General features: G+C 40.0%; 1 non-coding gene across 1 annotated transcript; it reads left to right on the forward strand.

Moving 5' to 3' along the window:
• Nucleotides 1-20,815: 20,815 nt before the first annotated feature.
• Nucleotides 20,816-20,888, forward strand: TRNAC-GCA (transfer RNA cysteine (anticodon GCA)). Its single transcript has one exon. It is a non-coding gene; the product is annotated as a tRNA-Cys (tRNA).
• The last annotated feature ends 250 nt before the right edge of the window (nucleotides 20,889-21,138 follow it).

Below are 21,138 nucleotides of genomic sequence, written 5' to 3' on the forward strand. Positions count from 1 at the left end.
CATTTTGCTAAGTTGGAAGCGACTGTGGATATCCAAGTGGAGCTGTAGATGGGCAGTTATCTACATCAGATCTGGAGCTCAAAGAGTTAACTAGGCTGGGACTTGGACAGAGAGAAGATTCTGGAAATTAATGTGGCAGTTGTTGTTAGAAGGTGAGGGACTTCCCTGGTCCACTCACAAAGGCTCCACACTCCCAATGCAGGGGGCCTGAGTTCGATCCCTGCTCAGGGAACTAGATCCCACATATTGCAGCTGAAGACCAAAGATCCCATGTGCTGCAACAAATAACTAAACAAGTGTTGTTTTGTTTTTTTTTTTTTAAACAGATGATATGCCTGGATGGGAAGTTTTTATATTAGGGTAAGCAACAATGATTCAGAATAGGAAACATGGAGCTAAAAGCAAACCCACTTTTAAATCCTGTGACAACTTAGTCTTTGGGAAAATAGCCAACTTCCGCTTGAATACATTTCAAGAGAAGCAATGCCTCCACAGAGGAAAGGAACTTTTAATTAAAGCAAAGAAATGAAATGAATATCCTATAATGTTTCTGGAAGTCACAGTGGAAAAGTTGGAGAGGGAAGAAAGTTTGATTTAGAAGTAAGGCACAGAGAGGTATGGAGATAAGAGAATGGAGATGTTTCCAAAAAGGCAAGATTATTTTGCAGTTGCCTATATGTTCCCTGATAGTTTTTAGGGAGATATAACCAAAGGGCCTCCAAGGGAGTAATTACAGTGTCTCCAAATATATCCTATTTTCTGTCTACAGAGTACAGAATAAGTTAATTTCCTAGAAGCCTTCCTGCAGGAAGGAATTAACTGTTTTGACTCAAGGCAGGAAACTCTATGTCAATAACAGCAAACCTATCTCTGATGTCACTGTAGGGAATAGAAAAATTTCACTTTGAAAACAAAGTAAAATCTTTTCTACAAACAATACTGACCCAATGTCAATTTTAGGGCTCATCTTATAATTCAGAAATGCCTTTTGAATACCACTTAACTGTGCCTTTTTCAGTGAAAGTAATGTGCTGCCTTTAGGGATTGATTTCTCAGTGAAATCAATGAGAAATCCAATGTCTATTTGTCAGTAAAGATATGTGAAATTTGATGGGTCTTTTGGGACCGGACAACCAGTTAAAAATTCTAAAGCAAAACTAAGTGGAGCATAGATGCCAAAAATCTCAAGAGATCTCTGAAGAATGAAATGTGAAAGATGGAGACGAGAGAATGCTGGCATAGACCTGAACTTCCTAAAGAATACAGTAATGGGATATTATACAAAGAAACCAAAAACATTAGCACATTAGCACTTTTTGTTACCAAAAAGAACAGTTTAAAAAGTTGAAGAAGGATCTTTTAAAAATACATAAACAAATAAATGAATGCAATTTGAAAAAATATCCTTTTGGTATTTTAAAAAAATCAGTCTTTCGTAGCTAATGCCTCATTGCCAACCCTTTGACGAGTGCTGATTTCAAAATTCTTATTATTATTTTTAAAAGGTAAACATTTACATATGTAAATTAGGAGAGAACATTTTCAAATTATCAAATTTAATTTTATTAAGTGCTTGGATCTACTTATGAATATGCATTCATAATCTGAGATTGGTATCTAAGGACCTATCATCCAAATGATTTATTTATACAGCCTCCCAATATCTGTTGTGGGCTACAGTGTACATGTGCTCACCATCTCCTCTGAGAATCCAATATGCCTCTGATCATCTGTTTTCTCATTCATAGGTAGTAAACTATAGCCCTCTTTTGTTAGAATCATTAAAGAAAAAATATCACTTACTTAAAGTAAAAGACCAACTTAAAGGTAATCCTTTTGTCACAGTAAATGGGTTCACCCTAGCAACTCTAAAGTATTAAGGAATTTAACAACAGTTTAAAAGTGGGTAACACAGTTTGAGTCCAGACTTAACTAGGCAATTTACAAACTGTGCTGTTAGGGTGTTACAGAGCCTTGGTCACATCTTTCTGGGAGGCAGCAACAATTGTCGTGCATATGGTTCTTTCAGATGTTCTGTTTTCCTATTACTGTAGAGATGATTCTTGAACCTGAGGTAATGGCATGCCTATCTATATTTTGTTAGTATTCGTGGGCAACAGTAAATAAGACAATATCTTAAGATCCTATACAAAATTCATTCTATCATCACTGAAGTTATAATCACAGAATGTCAGCTGTGGAAATAAAGGAAAGCAGGGTTCTTGAGTTTTAGCCTCAGGATTCACTTAAGTGAGAAGGTAAGTCACCACATCAGCCTGTATTTCTCAGGGTGCAAAGCCAAATTAGAGTAAATCAAAAAGTTTTTGCAAATGTTCATTGCAACATCTTCTCTGTACCTGGCAATGACCTACTTCATTTATTCAGTCAGTAAATACTGAAAGCCTACTTGTTCCAGGCACTAAGGGTCTAGCCTAGTGCATAAGCCCTAGGAGTTCTCTGCTCTCATGGACTTAGCTAATATATACGGGGAGCAGATAACAGGTGAATAAATGTAACAAGTGGCAATATGTGTGATGAAGAAAACAAAGCTATAGTAAAAAATTACATCACTATGAAAAATAAAAAAGCATAAAATGTTATTAATTGCAGCATATGTTTGGCATCAGAATAAATAGTTTAAAATGCCCATCTTAAAAATGGAACTAATGTTCGAAAGGAACATTTAAATTTAACTTAAAATAGGTTTTTATTTTTGTTAAAGAGCTAAGTTGAGAGCAGTATAAACTAAGAGAAATATTTTTTAATTGAAAGATTAAAGCAGAAATAAACACCAAATAACTGACAATTGTAGTTTTTAGAGTCTATAAATGAATGGTTAAAATATAGCAGAAGATTTATAGGACTGGTGAAAATAAATGTAAAAATTCTTTATATAAGCTATTAAAATGGCTAGCTACATGATCCTTTATATTTAGAAACTGCAATTTTATTTCTGGATCTTCTAATACTAATGATAAATAACTAATGCTGTTTTTTCTATTGATAATTTGTATAGTATATTATTTGTTTTCTTATATATTTTTACTGAAATAGAATTCACATGCCATAAAATTGACCATTTTTAGTGTAGTCACAACCTTGTACCCCCATCACCACTATTTCAGAACATTTTTATCAGTCCCCCCAAAAAACTGTGACTTCATTAGAAGTCACTCCCCATTCCTACAACCCCTGGCAACCACTATTCTGTTTTCTGTCTCTTTGGATTTGCCTATTCAGAACATTTCATATAAATAGAATTGAATAATGTATGTATGGCATTTTACACCTTTTTTCTTTTCTTTACTTAGCTTGTTCTAGCATCTTTCAAGATTTTATTCCTTTATATGGTCATACTTGGGCTTTGCAGGTGGCTCAGTGGGTAAGCAATCCACCTGCAATGCAGGAGCCCCAGGTTCTATCCTTGGATTCGGAAGATCCCCCGGAGGAGGGCATGGCGACCCACTCCAGTGTTCTTACCTGGAGAATCCCATGGAAAGAAAAGCCTGGTGGGCTACATACAGTCCATAGGGTCTTAGAGTTGGAAACGACTGAAGCAGCTGAGCATGCACACACACATGGTCATACTGCTATTTCATTACTGATGTCACTCAAGTGTCTCAGCAGTTAGCTTCATTATGAAAACTTTTTTGATGCTTTCTTAGCCAAACCCCCATACAGTAGCCCTAAGCCTTACTTACCTATGGAGGCCGAACACTCATTTGATGTTATTTAAAGAACGCTAAGCAATTCCCCTGTAAAATTTATCTTCTCCACCTTATCATATACTCCCTGACTACTTCTATACTTCTTTAAATACCATCGCTAAAAACCTTCCTGTTGTCTTAACTACTTTGAAAATACAGATACCCTTTAGAAGCGTATTGAACTGTAATTAATTATCAGTTGATTAGCTCAGTTTCTCCACTGACAGTAAGCTAATAGTGCTGCTTAAAAGTTGTGATTTTTTTTAGTGGAGGAAGGAATAAGATAAAAATAATTTTGGAGTAAGGTGCTTTTCTGAAGCAAAAGTGGTCCAGAATCTCTGAGCATCTGATAAAAGGAAATGATTAGTATTTTAATTCACCCAACAGTCATTTATTGAACCCCTGCTTGAATGGTGTCAAGCCTTACTCTTAGAACCGAGGACTTAGAGTTTTATCTTATTTTAAGCAACCACAGTTTTGTACAGGAGGCAGACATATAACCAAGTCTAATGCAGAGTATTGAGTGCTGGAATAAATGCTTCTAAAAAGAACTAAAGGACTTCCCCGGTGGCACAGTGGGTAAGAATCCACCTGCTAATCCAAGCGACATGGGTTCGATCTCTGGTCCCTGAAGATTCTACATGCCGCTGAGCAGCTAAGTCCATGTGCCACAACTACTGAAGCCCACCTGCTTCAACTACTGAAGCCTGTGTGCCTAGAGTCTGTGCTCTGCAACAAGAAAAGTCACTGCAATGAGAAACCTGCACACGGCAAGAAAAGTAGCCCCCACTCGCCTCAACTAGAGAAAACCTGCACGCTTCGATGAAGACCCAGCACAACCAAAATAAATAATTATTTTCTTAATTTTATAAAGAGCTACAAAAGCCTAGGAGAAGCTAAATCAGATTGAAGTGGAAAGGTAAAGAAGGTTTCCTGGAAGTGACATGAGAAGAGATTTTTAAAGTATGTATTAGCTAGATGGATAATGAGAGAAAGGCATTACAGATGAAGGAAGCAACAAGGTAAAAAAAAAGCTCAGAAGAAAGAAACCACAGGCTGTTTTCAGAAATGTGAAATAGAACAATACAATCAAAGGGAAGGAAAGAGAAGGATTAGAAGGATGGTCATAAAGACAGGCTTCCTGGATGGCTCAGATGATATCCACCTGCAATGCAGGAGACCCAGGTTTGATCCCTTGGTCAGGAAGATCCCCTGGAGAAGGGAATGACTACCCATTCCAGTATTCTTGCCTGGAGAATTTCGTGGACAGAGGAGCCTGGTGGGCTATATAGTCCATGGGGTCACAAAGAGTCAGACATGACTGAGCAACTAGACTAACACCCTCAGTCAGCTAAAAAAGAGTCAGCTACTATCAGTCAGCTACTAAAAGTCAGGAGTTGCTTGGGATGTGCTAGGCACTACCATACATGTTTTACATGTCTCCTCATTCAATCTTTCCAGCAATCTTATCTCATAAGTGATATCATGTATGTTTTCAGATGGAGGAAACCAAGGCATGGAAAGGTTAAGTTATTGTCTACATTTCCACTGCTAGTAAGTGTGATGCTGAGTGTGAACTTCTCACCATTGGATCTTGATGGGCCTTGTGTGCCAGTCTGAGGAGTTTGGCCTCTATTCTGAAAGTGATGGGAGCCCAAAGGGTTTGAAGCAGGAAAGTTACCTGATACGAACAGATTTATAGCTCTAGAAAAATCACTGTGGAGACTGGGCAGAGAAAAGGGTAGGTACAGCCTAGAGAGAGCAGTACTCCAGGCAAAAGTAGTAGTGAGGGCCTAAGATCATACAGTGTGATTGGCAAGCAGGAAAAAGAGCCCTGACATATATTTAGGAAGCAAAACCCAACTCTTAGGAGATGGAGATAGAAGGAACAGATAGAATGACTGGGTTTACTAGGTCATTAGGGAAGTGATTGGGCCTTCAGTGAGGGGAATGCAGAGGGAGTAAAGAAGTTTTAATTCATATTGTATAGGAAGTGAGTAGAAAACGTTTAGTTAGAATTGTCAAACACAGAGCAGATGCTGTGGGTCCAGAGCGCAGCAGTGATGTCTGAGCTGAGTATAAGGAGATGGAGACACTGGGTCTTAAGCTGTCATTGAAAGAGAGCGGAGACTTAAACATGGTGGCCAATGAGAACATACGTGGACAGAAGAGCACAGGACAGAAAATCAGGCCCTAAAGCTGTGGTGGCAGCATCGATGAGGCAATCACTGGAAGAGCCTGCTTTTCAAGAAACTGAAAAATGATCAGAGAAGGAGGTGAACAGCTAGGCATGCATGGTGTTACTAACACTAAAGGCGAGTTTTAAGAAGGGGGAGGACAGCAGTATCAAATGCCACAGTGAGGTCAAAGGAGGCTGGCATTTGAGGTCAAAGTGTAAACTGTTATTGAATTTAACAATGTGAAGATAAATGATGACTTTACTGAGAGGACTTTCAGGAAGTGGAGTCAGATTGCAACAAAGAGTGAATATGAGGAGAGGGAGTGAAGAAAGTGAACATAGAAACTCTTACTGTGCAACATGACTGTGAAGAGAAAGAAGGTCAGGACAGGGGAAGAAAAAGAGCATTTGAGTGGATAGATTTATTCTGACCATGTGTTTAAACATGGGAACCATATTCTAAACCTTCATTTTTAGTTTTGCAGCTATGAGTAAATAAGTAAGAAAGGGATGTGCCATTTCAAGAGTTTGCTAAAGCAACAGGCTCTGCAGAGCCCTCTGGAGCAGATGCCTTTGGAGCATCAAGGACCCTGATGAAATAATAGCGTGAATCAGGAGAAGGCAGAGATCACCTTCAACTTCCCCTGGAACCAAGCTCAGCCTGGGGAAATTCATAGGCTACTGTGGGCTTGGGGTCAGCTAGGGACGGTAGCTTAGGTCTTGGTTGCATTGCCAAAACTCTGTAACAAGAGGCTTCCAGTGGAGACAAGGCCTCACATCCTAAATCTATAGGGGTAGACCATGTGCTAAGGATTCGCCTTAGAGGACCTGCCCAACCAGCCTGATATAACTGACAGGGTCCACATGCCTCACTGATAAGAAGGTCGTTATGTCCACCTTCCAATGTCCCTTATGCCACAGTGGGACATGGACCTGGAGGGGGCCTTGGCTTGAGGCATGAGCGGGCCCAGGGCCCAGGTGGCTTCATTTCTTTGTTGGTTGATGGAGGCTTGGAACCATGTAGGGCAGTGGCTGAAAGGTGGTATTTGGCCTGATCTCGTTGGGCCTTTTCCAGGTTTGCCTATTCTTCCTGGTTATTGAAAATCTTAAAGTCTAAACTTAAAAGGTCTTGTTGAGGGGTTTGAGGGCCTTCTGCCTTTTTGCAAGTATGAATGGCTGGCTCAGAAGAATTAGGGATGAGTGTGGCAGGGTCGAAAGTAGGACTGCGTTCAAAGAAAAACTTGAGATTTGAGAGAGGGACATGAACTCCAACAATGCCTTCTGCTCCAGCTACTTCCCATAAAGGGAGGAGTGGAGCAGGGGAAGGAGCAGGGTCCTGCAGTGAAGTTTCCTGTTTTAAAGTTGTTCAGATCGGGCATGGGGAGGGGATCTAGGGAGGTCCGGGTAAAGCCTTGGGACCTTCAGGGTATAGGGTGGGGCTGAGGTCTCAGAGCTAATCTCTGGCACAGGCTGGGGAGGGGGGTTGGGAGCTGCAGTGGTGGCTTGTGGTGGAGGCCTGAGCTTGTGAGGAGGGAGGGAGGAGGGGACATAAGGTGGAGGTTGTGGAACTGGATCTGGAGTGGCTGCAAGGGAATTGGGAGCGCTTAGGGGGTGGTTGTGCTGTGGTCGGAAGAATTGAAGGAAGAAGAAGAAAAGTCTGAACAGGGATCCGGGAGACATTATATTAGAAGGATGTGGCCCAGAGTAGGCTAAGAGTATTTGAGAAGTAGAACAGGATTCACAGAGAGAGGGTCGAGAGCAGAGTGAAGAAAACCTGAACCTAAGGGATTTCTAACCACTTGCTGTTGCAGCAGCAGCAGTTATCGAGGTCCCATAGAGTATTATAATCGAGAGTTCCGTTTTCTGGTGATTGGGACCTTTTATCAAGTTTGTATTGAGGCCAGACGATGTTAGAATAGTAAATAAGTCTTTTTGGTCTTATCTCCCCTTGGAAGCCCAAGGCTTTCAGGTTTCGGAGAAGGCATCCTAGAGTAGATTTTGAGGGCTGGGACTGAGAATTTCCCATTGTGGCCGAATAGGAAGGGTAGACAAGGGTGAGATAAAGCGAGGAGAAAGGTCTGAGAGAAAAGGCGTCCCCATTCTCAGGACTTTCTCAGAGAGTAATAATAGTCTGCTTTGAAATGAGTGTCCCCTGTTTCAAAGTCAGATGGGACCCAAGGCCAAGGGCCAGCAGGTGTTGGGATCCTCCCGCCTAGTACTAGGACCTGGAAACGAGGAGAGAGAGAGAGGATCCAAGGGAATGGGATTTCACTTACCATTGTAACCAATGGATGGAATGTGGGTGGATGTGGGGATGTCAGTCCAGCAAGGCAAGTGGAAAGTCCCATCCCAGAGCTTGTCTCCGTTTCTTGGCAGAGTCCAAGGGTGGGGACCACCCGGTTGTGGTAGATCTTCCCTCTGGGGTTTCAGCACCAGAATGTAAGAGTGAGTGCAGAGAAAAAAAGAAAGAGCCGGGCAGTCAGGCAAGAAAAGGGAAATTTATTAGAGGAAAAAGAGAGGGTGATTGGCCCTTAAGGAGAACCAGTGTCCTCCCTTTCTGACAGAGTTCTTCTTATAGACTGAGCACCTTATAAACAACAGAAATTTACTTCTCACAATTCTGGAAGCTAGGAATCCCAAGATCAAAGTACTGGAGCATTTGATGTTTATTGAGAAGCCGATTCTTGGTTCAAAGATGGCCATCTTTTCACTGTGTCTTCACAGGATAGAAGGCAGGTAGAGGGCTTCTAAGGTCTCTTCTGTAAGGCTGCTAATTCCATGCAGGGGCTCTGCCCTCACGAGCTAATTACCTACCAAAGGCCCCACCTTCTAATACCATCACATTGGGGATTAGGATTTCAGCATATGAATGGGGGGGGGACACAAACATTCAATCCATTGCAGAGGAGGAGAATTGTGGGCAGAGGGAACACTCAGCTGGACAGTGACAGGTAATAATAATACCTGCATTGGATTGAATATTTGCCGGAGAGGTACTCAATTTTAAGTCAGAAGCATTTGGAAATTTTATTGGTCTAGACTAAGTTTTCTGTTAGACCAAATTTAGTTTTTCTGCTATTGAGAAATAATGGGGCTTGTCAAAGGAAAGATGGGGTCATCATAAAAATAGAACAGGCTTTGTGTTTCCACCAAGCTAATTGGTGACATCCAGGCCATACTCAACCACACCTGCTGTTTAAAGTTGCAGAAGAGCTTATAGAGCAGGTTAGGGTGCTGCCAGGAGGACATGAGTTTGAGCAAATTCTGCAAGACAGTGAAAGGTAGGGAAGCCTGTCATGCTACAGTCCATGGGATCACAAAGAGTTGAACACAACTTAGCCACTGAACAAAGCAATAAAAAACAAGAGAACGCTAAAAGTCTGCCTCTCAGGAGGTCGGGTCTCTCTGTGGCCAGGATCTAGTCAGTTGCTTCTACTTCATGCACGGGTTTGTTTTTCTCATAACTTTCTAGCTCATCTTGTCCACATTTGGTATTCCTCTCTCAGTTCAGTTCAGTAGCTCAGTTGTGTCCGACTTGTGACCCCATGAACCACACGCAGCACGCCAGGCCTCCCTGTCCATCACCAACTCCCGGAGTTTACCCAAACTCATGTCCATTGAGTCGGTGATGCTGTCCAACCATCTCATCCTCTGTCGTCCCCTTCTCCTCCTGCCCTCAATCTTTCCCAGCATTGGGATATTTTCCAATGAGTCAACTCTTCACATCAGGTGGCCAAAGTATTGGCATTTAAGCTTCAACATCAGTCCTTCCAATGAACACCCAGGACTGATCTGCTTTAGGATGGACTGGTTGGATCTCCTTGCAGTCCAAGGGACTCTCAAGAGTCTTCTCCAACACCACAGTTCAAAAGCATCAATTCTTCGGTGCTCAGCTTTCTTTATAGTCCAACTCTCACATCTATACATGACCACTGAAAAAACCATAGCCTTGACTAGACGGACCTTTGTTGACAAAGTAATGTCTCTGCTTTTTAATATGCTATCTAGGTTGGTCATAACTCTCCTTCCAAGGAGTAAGCATCTTTTAATTTCATGGCTCCAGTCACCATCTGCAGTGATTTTGGAGGCCAAAAAAAATAAAGTCAGCCACTGTTTCTTACTGTTTCCCCATCTATTTCCCATGAAGTGATGAGACCAGATGCCATGATCATAGCTTTCTGAATGTTGAGCTTTAAGCCAACTTTTTTACTCTTCCTCTTTCACTTTCATCAAGAGGCTCTTTAGTTCTTCTTCACTTTGTGCCATAAGGATGGTGTCATCTGCATATCTGAGGTTGTTGATATTTCTCCTGGCAGTCTTGATTCCAGCTTGTGCTTCCTCCAGCCCAGCATTTCTGATGATGTACTCTTCATATAAGTTAAATAAGCAGGGTGACAATATACAGCCTTGACGTACTCCTTTTCCTATTTGGAACCAGTCTGTTGTTCCATGTCCAGTTCTAACAGGTTTCCTGACCTGCATACAGATTTCTCAAGAGGCAGGTCTCACAGTTCCTCTCTGGATTGTGCCAAATTCTCCCTTAACCTTCGCTTCTTAACACTCTGACCCAAATTGGGATCCTCTACCTCTCATGGGCTCCCTTAGCATGCCCTGATCATGTACACATCAGAGTGTATTTTAAATACCTGTTTGCCGATATGTTTCCCTCTCCTGACTTAATACCTTTAGGGCAGGAGAATAATGCTGTCTTCTTGCTTGTTCCAGATGATTCCACTCTCTTCTGTTACCTGCCGCAGCCTTATAGTTATTCTTCCATATTCATCGGGGTGTTCTCACCTCTGGCTATAGATCTTCCTCTCTGGTTCTAATCCTGGGGGACTTCAACAGCATTGTGACTATTGGAAATGGAAAGACTAGTGAATGGAAAGTCTTCACCTCCAAATTTACTGGCATCTTTCTTTATCCCACATCCTTCCTTCCCAGGCTATAGACTCTCTCCATCATCTGGAACTGCTCCTTTTACTGGAAGGCAGGACTAGATTGAGTTCTCACTCAGTCTGTCCTGGTAGCAAAGTTGAGGTTGACTGGATCAAAGGTTAAGCTGAATTGGAAGACAGGCTTATCAAAGGTAGCACATGGCATGGCAGCCTGGGGAATTGGCTCAGTCATCCTGTTAACAGTGGATGTTATATTGGAGCAGCTCTTTGAGGACTTGTGGCATGTGTTTTGACTGGCTTTTGCTTGGGGTAGTGGATACTGGCAAGGTGAATTTGTTCTTGGGTGGCCTTTAAAAGGGCTCTCCAAACGGGAGACATATCCTGGATTCCTCAGTCTAACATACGAATGTGTAGTTTGCTAGAGTGGTCATAGCAATAAACCACAGACTGCATGGCTTAAAACAATAGAAATGTATTTTTCATCGTCCTGGAGGCTGGAGGTTCAAGAGAAAGGTGCCATTAGGATTAGTTTCCGCTGAGGGCCATAAGTAAAGAATCTGTTCCGGGCCTCTCTCCTTGGCTTGTAGATGGTCCTTGTCTTTTTGCCTCTTCACATGGTTGGCCCTCTGTGCATGTGACCTGTGGTGTTTCTTCTTATGACATCAGTCATATTAGATTGGGGCCTCACCCTAATTGCCTTATTTAAATGAATCACCTCTTTAAAGACTTTTAATTCCAAATATGATTACATTCTGAGGTACTGAGGGTTGGGACTTCAACATATGAATTTGGAGAGGGGGAGACATAATCCATTCTCTAATAAAGAACAAGGTTAGAACAGAGCAAGTGCTCATTAGTTATTCCTTGAAACTTTTTTTCATGTTATTTATATTCTTTAGTTACTTTTTTTTTAAACCATTGGAGTGAATAGGATATTAAATGAAATACAAAGTGGAAATCTGCTTAACTGTGAAATATACTCTTTGTAAACAAATTTCTCAATGAAAGTTTTGATAGAATCAAATAAAGTCACACAAAAAATTAATCAGGCCAGAAATTTTTTTTTTCTTTTTAATTGGAATATAGTTGATTTATGATGTTTTTGGAAGTTTTACATATTTTTGAAAATGTGGATAAATTTTGATATTGTATATGTGTGTGTTAGTCACTCAGTCATGTCCAACTCTTTTTGACCCCATGGACTCTAGCCCGCCAGGCTCCTCTGTCCATGGAATTCTCCAGGCAAAAGTATTGGAGTGGATTGCCATTCTCAAGTCTCCAGGGGATCTTCCTGACCCAGGGATTGAACCCGAGTCCCCTTCATTGCAGGCAGATTCTTTACCATCTGAACCTATTACTTATCACAAATTGCACTTACATTGGTCTAAGAGGTAAATACTGAGAGAATTTTCAAAGGGGAAATATCATGATTCTCAGACAGATGTAAAACACTGTGTTAAAAATCTGTTAATTCATTGATCAGTGGCAGAACCAGGCAGATGCTGCAAGCAGTTCAAAGAAAGATCAAAAACAAGTACATTTCTAGATCAGGACAACTGAAATGAATGTACCAATGGAGAGAAAACTGTTTTTTCATAGGTTGGAGAGTTGATCCCAGTTAACCTGTGTGCCTACAAACAAGAATCATTTTACAGTGCTGTCAGCACCCTCCACATTACAGATTTTGGGGGAAAAAAATTCTCCCATAGAATCAGAATCAAGTAAGTGGGAGAGCATGCTATCAATAATGCACCATTTTCTGTCAAAATTCAGGCATCAACATCATGTTGGTGGGAAAGCAACTTTACAGTTGTGGGAAGAAGCTTTCTCATATCAAACACTTTGATCATGTAGGGTGTAAAATCACATATAGACCCTCTACTGTCTTCTCCATTTACTCAAAAGTTTATTTTAGTACCAAGTTAGCAGTTATTTGAAACTGGGAGTTCGTTGACCTTCCCTTATTTTGAACAGCGTAGAGGATTTATTATATGGAAAACAGAATGAATTAACAGATAATAACATATCTGATATGTTTTGTGTTTTTTTCACTATTTTCCTGTAAAGAAATTCCTTCTGAAGTTCAACACAATTGTATGTATGTTTAAAAATATTTTTCTAAACACCCAAATACCCTTACCTATAAGATATTCTTGCGGATGATAACATTTTCAATTATTTTCTTGGTTTTGGTCTCCTGAGCAAGAATTAAAATTCCAAAAAGAACAATCTTTTAGCCTGCTTTCCAGTGTTGCTTTTTATTGTTCTCTTTAAAATAAAATACTTGAACCTTGTATTAAAGAGCATTCTAATGCTGATGGAACTCATCTTGGTAAATTAAAATCAACTCAAAAAGATGAAAATATTTGATGATGTGAAACCTCATTGATCTATAGTAGTACTTTGCTGTGATATTTTTACATCACAAAAACTGAATAAATTATGCCTTAGGTGTGTGGCTGATAGATCAGAGAGATTGCCCTACTCCTTTAGAAATGATAGTGTTAATGTGGTTTGTGTGTCATGAATTACACACCTGCAAAGTCAACTGGTCCTTGGCAGGCCCCCGCCAACCCATTCTTTGAAAGTCGGCACCTATTTTCCCAGGTTCTGGGAACGTGAGAGAGATGAACCTAAAATGACAAGCTAAGGAAATACGGGCAGCTGAAAACATTTATTCTGCCACCCTCAACATAAACATCAAGTGGATAATCTGGCTGAGGCGTGGCAAATACATGTCTTATGGACCACCATTCAACATTGATAATTCACACAATACTTTTTCTGCTGACCCAGAAATAACCTCAGCATCCTAAACACAATGCTCAGGGCAGCCACTTAAATCAGAGTTGGCATGCGATTTAGAAATTATTTGCCATCCTTGCTCTGTCTCTTGATTTTGAATTTCAGTCTCCGATGAACACCATGAAATAGGCAATAACTGATGGGATGTAGAATGTGAGCCCTTAGGCAGAACCCAGGCTGCAGACAAATTTGATCTGGCCTAATTCAACAGCACTTTTGTTTGTTTTTTTTTATTTACTAGTTCCCAACAGTAAAACATCAAGAAATGTCTTAGAAATACTCAGATTTCTATCTTTCCTTCAAAGGACAGATTTGGCAACACTTGACTTTTATTGCAGTCTTGCAGCCACTGACTGGATGTGAGAATTGGCTCTCCCCTCAACATTGCAAGCTCCCAACTTTGTCCCAGGCCCCTCTCATCCAACTTGGCTTTTTTACATGATAAACTTTGACTGCCCTTCCTTGTTCTTCTGTGACTCCTAAGTGTCCGAGGCTCTTCACTCTGATCTCCCAGAATTTTCAGCCTAAAAAGCACAGGCGCAGGATCTATAAGCCCTCTTTCGCATTAAGGCGGCTTTGGAGGTGAGGAATGAGAGCAATAGGAACCTCTGTAAATTACCTTCTTCCCCTGTGGTTCAGGCCATCAAAGTAGGACACGGATTTCTCAGCCAGAGCCAGAGTCCAGAAGGCCAGGATCCCCTCAGGTACTGAATCATTTCATTTCAGTGAGATTGGCATGAGGTCTGTCACAGCTCTCAATGAGGTGTCGCCTCTAAGCAATTAGGAACACAGTGGGGGGTGGGTGTGGGTAAGAAAAACCAAAATAGATCCAAAAAAAGTTTAATTATGGTCTATATATTTAGGAGAAATAGATATGAAATGATTGCTTTTAAAGTAAACTGGCCTAAGCTGCAGAAAAAGTCGAAGGCAGCTTCTAAAACCCTCTGCGTGCTAAGCAGTTTTTTTTCTTTTTTTAATATAAATTTATTTATTTTAATTGGAGGCTAATTACTTTACAATATTGTATTGGGTTTGCCATACATCAACATGGATCCACCACGGGTATATACGTGTTCCCCATCCTGAACCCCCTTCCCACCTCACTCCCCATACCATCCCTCTGGGTCATCCCAGTGCACCAGCCCCGAGCATCCTGTATCATGCATCGAACCTGGACTGGTGATTTGTTTCACGTATGATATTATACATGTTTCAATGCCATTCTCCCAAATCATCCCACCCTCGCCCTCTCCCATAGAGTCCAAAAAGACTGTTCTGTACATCTGTGTCTCTTTTGCTGCCGCTTATACAGGGTTATCATTACCATCTTTCTAAATTCCATATGTATGTGTTAGTATACTGTATTGGTGTTTTTCTTTCTGGCTTACTTCACTCTGTATAATAGACTCCAGTTTCATCCACCTCAAAGGGAAATACTTTGAATTTCCCCTAAAGTCAGGAACAAGACAAGGGTGCCCACTCTCACCATTACTATTCAACATAGTTTTGGAAGTTTTGGCCACAGCAATCGGAGCAGAAAAAGAAAGAAAAGGAATCCAAATAGGAAAAGAAGAAGTAAAACTCTCACTGTTTGCAGATGACATGATCCTCTACATAGAAAACCCTAAAGACTCCACCAGAAAATTACTAGAGCTAATCGATGAATATAGTAAAGTTGCAGGATATAAAATCAACACACAGAAATCCCTTGCATTCCTATATACTAATAATGAGAAAATAGAGAAATTAAGGAAACAAGTCCATTCACCATTGCAACAAAAAGAATAAAATACTTAGGAATATATCTACCTAAAGAAACAAAAGACCTATATATAGAAAACTATAAAACACTGGTGAAAGAAATCAAAGAGGACACTAATAGATGGAGAAATATACCGTGTTCATGGATCGGAAGAATCCATGTAGTGAAAGTGAGTATACTACCCAAAGCAATCTGTAGATTCAATGCAATCCCTATCAAGCTACCAACAGTATTTTTCACAGAGCTAGAACAAATAATTTCACAATTTGTATGGAAATACAAAAAACCTCGAATAGCCAAAACAATCTTGAGAAAGAAGAATGGAACTGGAGGAATCAACCTGCCTAACTTCAGGCTCTACTACAAAGCCACAGTCATCAAGACAGTATGGTACTGGCACAAAGACAGAAATATAGATCAATGGAACAAAATAGAAAGCCCAGAGATAAATCCACGCACATATGGACACCTTGTCTTTGACAAAAGAGGCAAGAATATATAATGGAGAAAAGACAATCTCTTTAACAAGTGGTGCTGGGAAAACTGGTCAACCACTTGTAAAAGAATGAAGCTAGAACACTTTCTAACACCATACACAAAAATAAACTCAAAATGGATTAAAGATATAAACATAAGAAGTTCTTAAGACAGCTCAGGGATCTCAGATGCAATATGGGTCAAGAAAACTTAAGAAAAAGAGAAATCTTCCCTGATGACTCAGCAGTAACAAATCAGTCTGTAGTGCAGGAGACGCAAGCAGGAGACATGGGTTCAAGACATGGGTTGAATCCCTGAGTCAGAAAGATCCCCTGGAGGAGAAAATGGGAACCCACTCCAGTATTCTTGCCTTGAGTATCTCATGGACAGAGAAAAGTGGTGGGTTACAGTCCATGGGGTCACAAAGAATCGGACACAACTGAGTGACTGAGCACATGCATACTTTAATTTTATATCACATTTTTCTCTATTTGAGGAAACTTTAGTTCTGAGAGGTCTGAGAGCTGTGGTTTCTGGTTTCTTCGAGGGCTCCCTTTACTGCAACTCTCTCTTCTTTTAGGGCTTTGCATGATGTCTCAAAGCTCTCATCATGCCACAATAACATTCCCACCTCCCTTTCCTTCTTTTTCTTGCTAGTGCCTATAGTTATCTAATATATAACATCTAATATACATTACATCTAATACATCTAATACATCTAATATGTATATATTATGTATATATACATATTAGATGTAATATGTATTTATTTTTATGGTTTCTCTTTTCATTTAAGGTTAGTTCCTTCCACCAGCTAGATAAGTGGAGAAACTTCTGTCTTCCTTGTTCTCTGATACATCCCGGACAGAGTTGGGTACATCATAAGCACTCAGTAAACATTTGCAGAATGCTGTGAAAATTGCTTGGATGCAGTAATGCCAGTCTCACAAATTATGAGTTTTATCAGGTTTCCCAAGTTCCATAAACTTCAATGAAAACTAGAGCAGGGATGACACAGTGTAACTCCCCAGCCTCTCAAATTTCATTATTTAAAAACTGCAAAAAGTTTTCCTTAGGTGGGAGATAGACGCTCCAAGCAGCTTCCAGGCAAACTGTTTCTTTATGATGGAGATAGACATCTTTAAGTTACGCAAAGGTAAAGAAAAGTCTTGGAGTCCAGATGTGGGTCAAAGGAGCTTACAGTGCTTTGGGGATGAGAATAAAAGGGCACAGTGATTCAAGGCAGTGGTACCACTTGGTTTGCTTGAAGGAGAAAGAGACTGGAGATCTTTTTTGTGGAGACAACATAGAACATTATAAAACAAATCAAAACATAGGAGTGGCCCATATTAACCTCTGAAGCAGGGCTTATATTTTATACTTATCCCAACTTTTTCTGTAGTTTTAACAGAAAGAAAAACTAGCCAGCAACAAAACAACCCTTCTGTGTACATGGTGATGTAGCTGGGGCCTGAAGCTGCACCTTGGTAAGGCAAGTGACTGTTCTCTTAACTTGTTTAAGAATGGGCTTAACTCAGTAACTGAGGCGCCCAGCATCACAGCAAGGAAGGGATGACAGCTGTGCTGTGCTCTAGGTAAAAAAGGTTGCTAGGTTGAAAAAAATTGCCTCTAAATTTACTCATTAATCCTACTTGGAGAAATATATGAACATGAATTATTTTATATTCTAGATGATTATCATTTAGTTTCCAAACCTGGAGCACCAGGCAGAGTCTGTTGGAGGACTGAAAGATACTTTGGAAGCGATGTGTCCATCTATTTTAATACACTGTGCAGTGATCATCATAAGAGGTTAACAAGAAAAAAATCAAGCATGACTATAGAAAAAAAATAACTGTATTCTGTGGTGCCAGTCTATGACATTCTAAAAAGATAGTACAGTGGGAGAAGTAACACATTATGGCATCAGATTATTCCTTATTTCTGCCTATAGTAAAAAAAAAAAGAAATAGTATCTGTTGAAAAGGGAAAATAACAGAATCCAATAATATAAGTTCCAACAACAATGAAGCCTTTTCAAAACTCCGTGCCTGGTGAACAAATATTGCAACTCCAAAGGGGAAAACAGATTTAACAACCTGGAAAAGAAACCTGTGATGCCTGAGATAAGTAAAGAAGGCTGAACTGTGTGTGTAAATGAACTGACACATACTCTTTTTGAGAAGTAGTTAAGGAGAAAACAAGGATTGTAGAAAAAGATCAACTGTGACAATGAAAGAAAAATTCTAAACCAGTTAATACTATTGATGAACTAAAAATATTTCTGGAGGCTGTGAAGAGCAGTAATAAAGCAAAAATGAACCAAAATGTCTCCCATCACGGATAAAACATATAAACTAATTATAGTACAAGAGAAAATGACTGGCCTAGTAAATAGGTTAAGGAAATTTAGTATACAAATATAGGTAGCCGAAAATTCAGTGATGTAGGAAGTCTCATTTGAGGAATAATTAAATTTTTTTCTTGAACTGGACCTTTTAAAAATACCATCAAAGACAATAAAATGTTTTTGGCTATATTAACTGAAACATAAAAAAGCATTAAGGTAAGACTGAAACTTAAAATGTGGTTCAGATAACTGATACAAACTTGCTACTTAAAAATACTTTACTGCCAGTTTTATATGTGAAGTTACGGATACTCAGATGGTAAAGAATGCACCTGCAGTGCAGAAGACCTAGATTTGATCCCTGGGTTGGGAAGATCCCCTGGAGGAGGGCATGGCAACCCACTCTAGTATTCTTGCCTGGAGAATCCCCATGGACAGAGGAGTCTGGTGTGCTACAGTCCATGGGGGTTGCAAAGAGTTGGACATGACTGAGTGACTAAGCACACATGAATACTTAAGAGTTCATGTGAGAAATTGTCAAGTGGGGAAAAAGACTTTAGAATCATAATTGTCCAAAGAGTAATGTCATACTACCTTTTTGTGTGTAGGAAGACAGAAAAACTCAAAATGGGAGGAGAGGGAAAGTTTACAGCAGAAGCTTCTACAAAATATTCATGAAACATTCTTTCCTGCACTTTGAAAATCACAGTATGCAGTCAAAGAAAATGTTGACAGGAAATGAGTTCTGTGTGTGAAGGACATGGAGCCAAAAAAAAGTTGATGAATATTGGTTTTTACACAAGAAAAAATAAGCAGTAAATAATCATTAAAAACATATGTTTTGTTAACTATTGATATGTAAATTAAATTTTAAGATATAATTGAATTGGCAAAGTAAGTTAAATAAGATTCATGATTTTAAAAGTTTGTGCATATGTAGGTCAATGATATTCAGAAGCAATATGAAAATGTAGCTTAATTACATATAACTTTTAAATTCACATGTGTGTATATCTTTATAGAGAGGTGTGTATAGGTAAAGATATGTATATGCATATATGTGTATATATACATACCAAATTGCCAACATCCGCTGGATCATCGAAAAAGAAAGAGAGTTCCAGAAAAACATCTCTTTCTGCTTTATTGACTATGCCAAAGCCTTTGACTGTGTGGATCAAAATAAACTGTGGAAAATTCTGAAAGAGATGGGAGTACTAGACCACCTGACCTGCCTCTTGAGAAACGTGTATGCAGGTTAGGAAGCAACAGTTAGAACTGGACATGGAACAACAGACTGGTTCCAAATAGGAAAAGGAGTACATCAAGGCTGTATATTGTCACCCTGTTTATTTAACTTATATGCAGAGTACATCATGAGAAATGCTGGACTGGAAGAAGCACAAGCTGGAATCAAAATTTGCCGGGAGAAATATCAATCACCTCAGATATGCAGATGACACCACCCTTATGGCAGAAAGTGAAGAAGAACTCAAAAGCCTCTTGATGAAAGTGAAAGAGGAGAGTGAAAAAGTTGGCTTCAAGCTCAACATTCAGAAAACTAAGATCATGGCATCTGGTCCCATCACTTCATGGGAAATAGATGGAGAAACAGTGGAAACAGTGTCACACTTTATTTTTTTGAGCTTCAAAATCACTGCAGATGGTGATTGCAGCCATGAAATTAAAAGATGCTTACTCCTTAGAAGGAAAGTTATGACCAAGCTAGATAGCATATTGAAAAGCAAAGACATTACTTTGCCAACAAAGGTCCGTCTAGTCAAGGCTATGGTTTTTCCAGTGGTCATGTATGGATGTGAGAGTTGGACTGTGAAGAAAGTGGAGTGCCAAAGAATTGATGCTTTTGAACTGTGGTGTTGGAGAAGACTCTTGAGAGTCCCTTGGACTGCAAGGAGATCCAACCAGTCCATCCTAAAGGAGATCAGCCCTGGGATTTCTTTGGAAGGACTGATGCCGAAGCTGAAACTGCAATACTTTGGCCACCTCATGTGAAGAGTTGACTCATTGGAAAAGACCCTGATGCTGGGAGGGATTGAGGGCAGGAGGAGAAGGGGACAACAGAGGATGATATGGCTGGATGGCATCACTTACTCGATGGACATGAAGTTGGGTAAACTCCAGGATTTGGTGATGGACAGGGAGACTTGGCATGCTGCAATTCGTGGGGTTGCAAAGAGTCGGACACGACTGAATATATCAGAACTGATCTGATATATACACATAGAGAAAGATATTTTCTGGTTAGAAAAGTAAACAACCCTTTAACCACATTTTAAATTCTACTCTACTAATATTTATTTTTCCTTGGCACTTTTCTATTCCTTTCTTTATGTATGAGGTATAATCCTGAAAGTGATACTACAGAAAAGGAGGACAAAGAATTGGGATGAAAATATCACAGGGCACTAAAATAACTCCACTACTGTTTGGGCTCTGGCCATGCTGGCTTGACTCCTGAACATGTTTCCTTGAGGCGAGTGTCCCTGAAATGCTCTGGGGAAAACTGGAGATGGTTTAAAATCATAGCCTTGAAATTCATCCTAATCACAAATTTGATCTTTTCAAAGAGAACATGCTCCTGAAGGATTTTTACACATGGTAGCAGACTTAGAAGGCTTCCAGGTGGCTCAGCTGGTAAAGTGTCTGCCTGCAATGCAGGAGACCCAGGTTCGATTCCTGGGCCAGGAAAGATCCCCTGGGGAAGAAAATGGCAACCCACTCCAGTACTCTTGTCTGGAAAATTCTATGGATGAAGGAGTCTGGCAGGCTACAGTCCATAGGGTCTCAAAGAGTTGGATACGACTGAGCAACTTCACTTTCACTTTTTCATCAGATTTAGAAAGCTTTTAGTGATAAAGCAATAATTCAAATATTAGTTTGAGGTGCATTCTAAATGGTGACAAATGTGGAGAGAGGGGAATTGAAAAAACCAAATAGAA

This window comes from Bos mutus, chromosome 12 (assembly GCF_027580195.1).
Source record: "Bos mutus isolate GX-2022 chromosome 12, NWIPB_WYAK_1.1, whole genome shotgun sequence".
NCBI classification, from domain to species: domain Eukaryota; kingdom Metazoa; phylum Chordata; class Mammalia; order Artiodactyla; family Bovidae; genus Bos; species Bos mutus.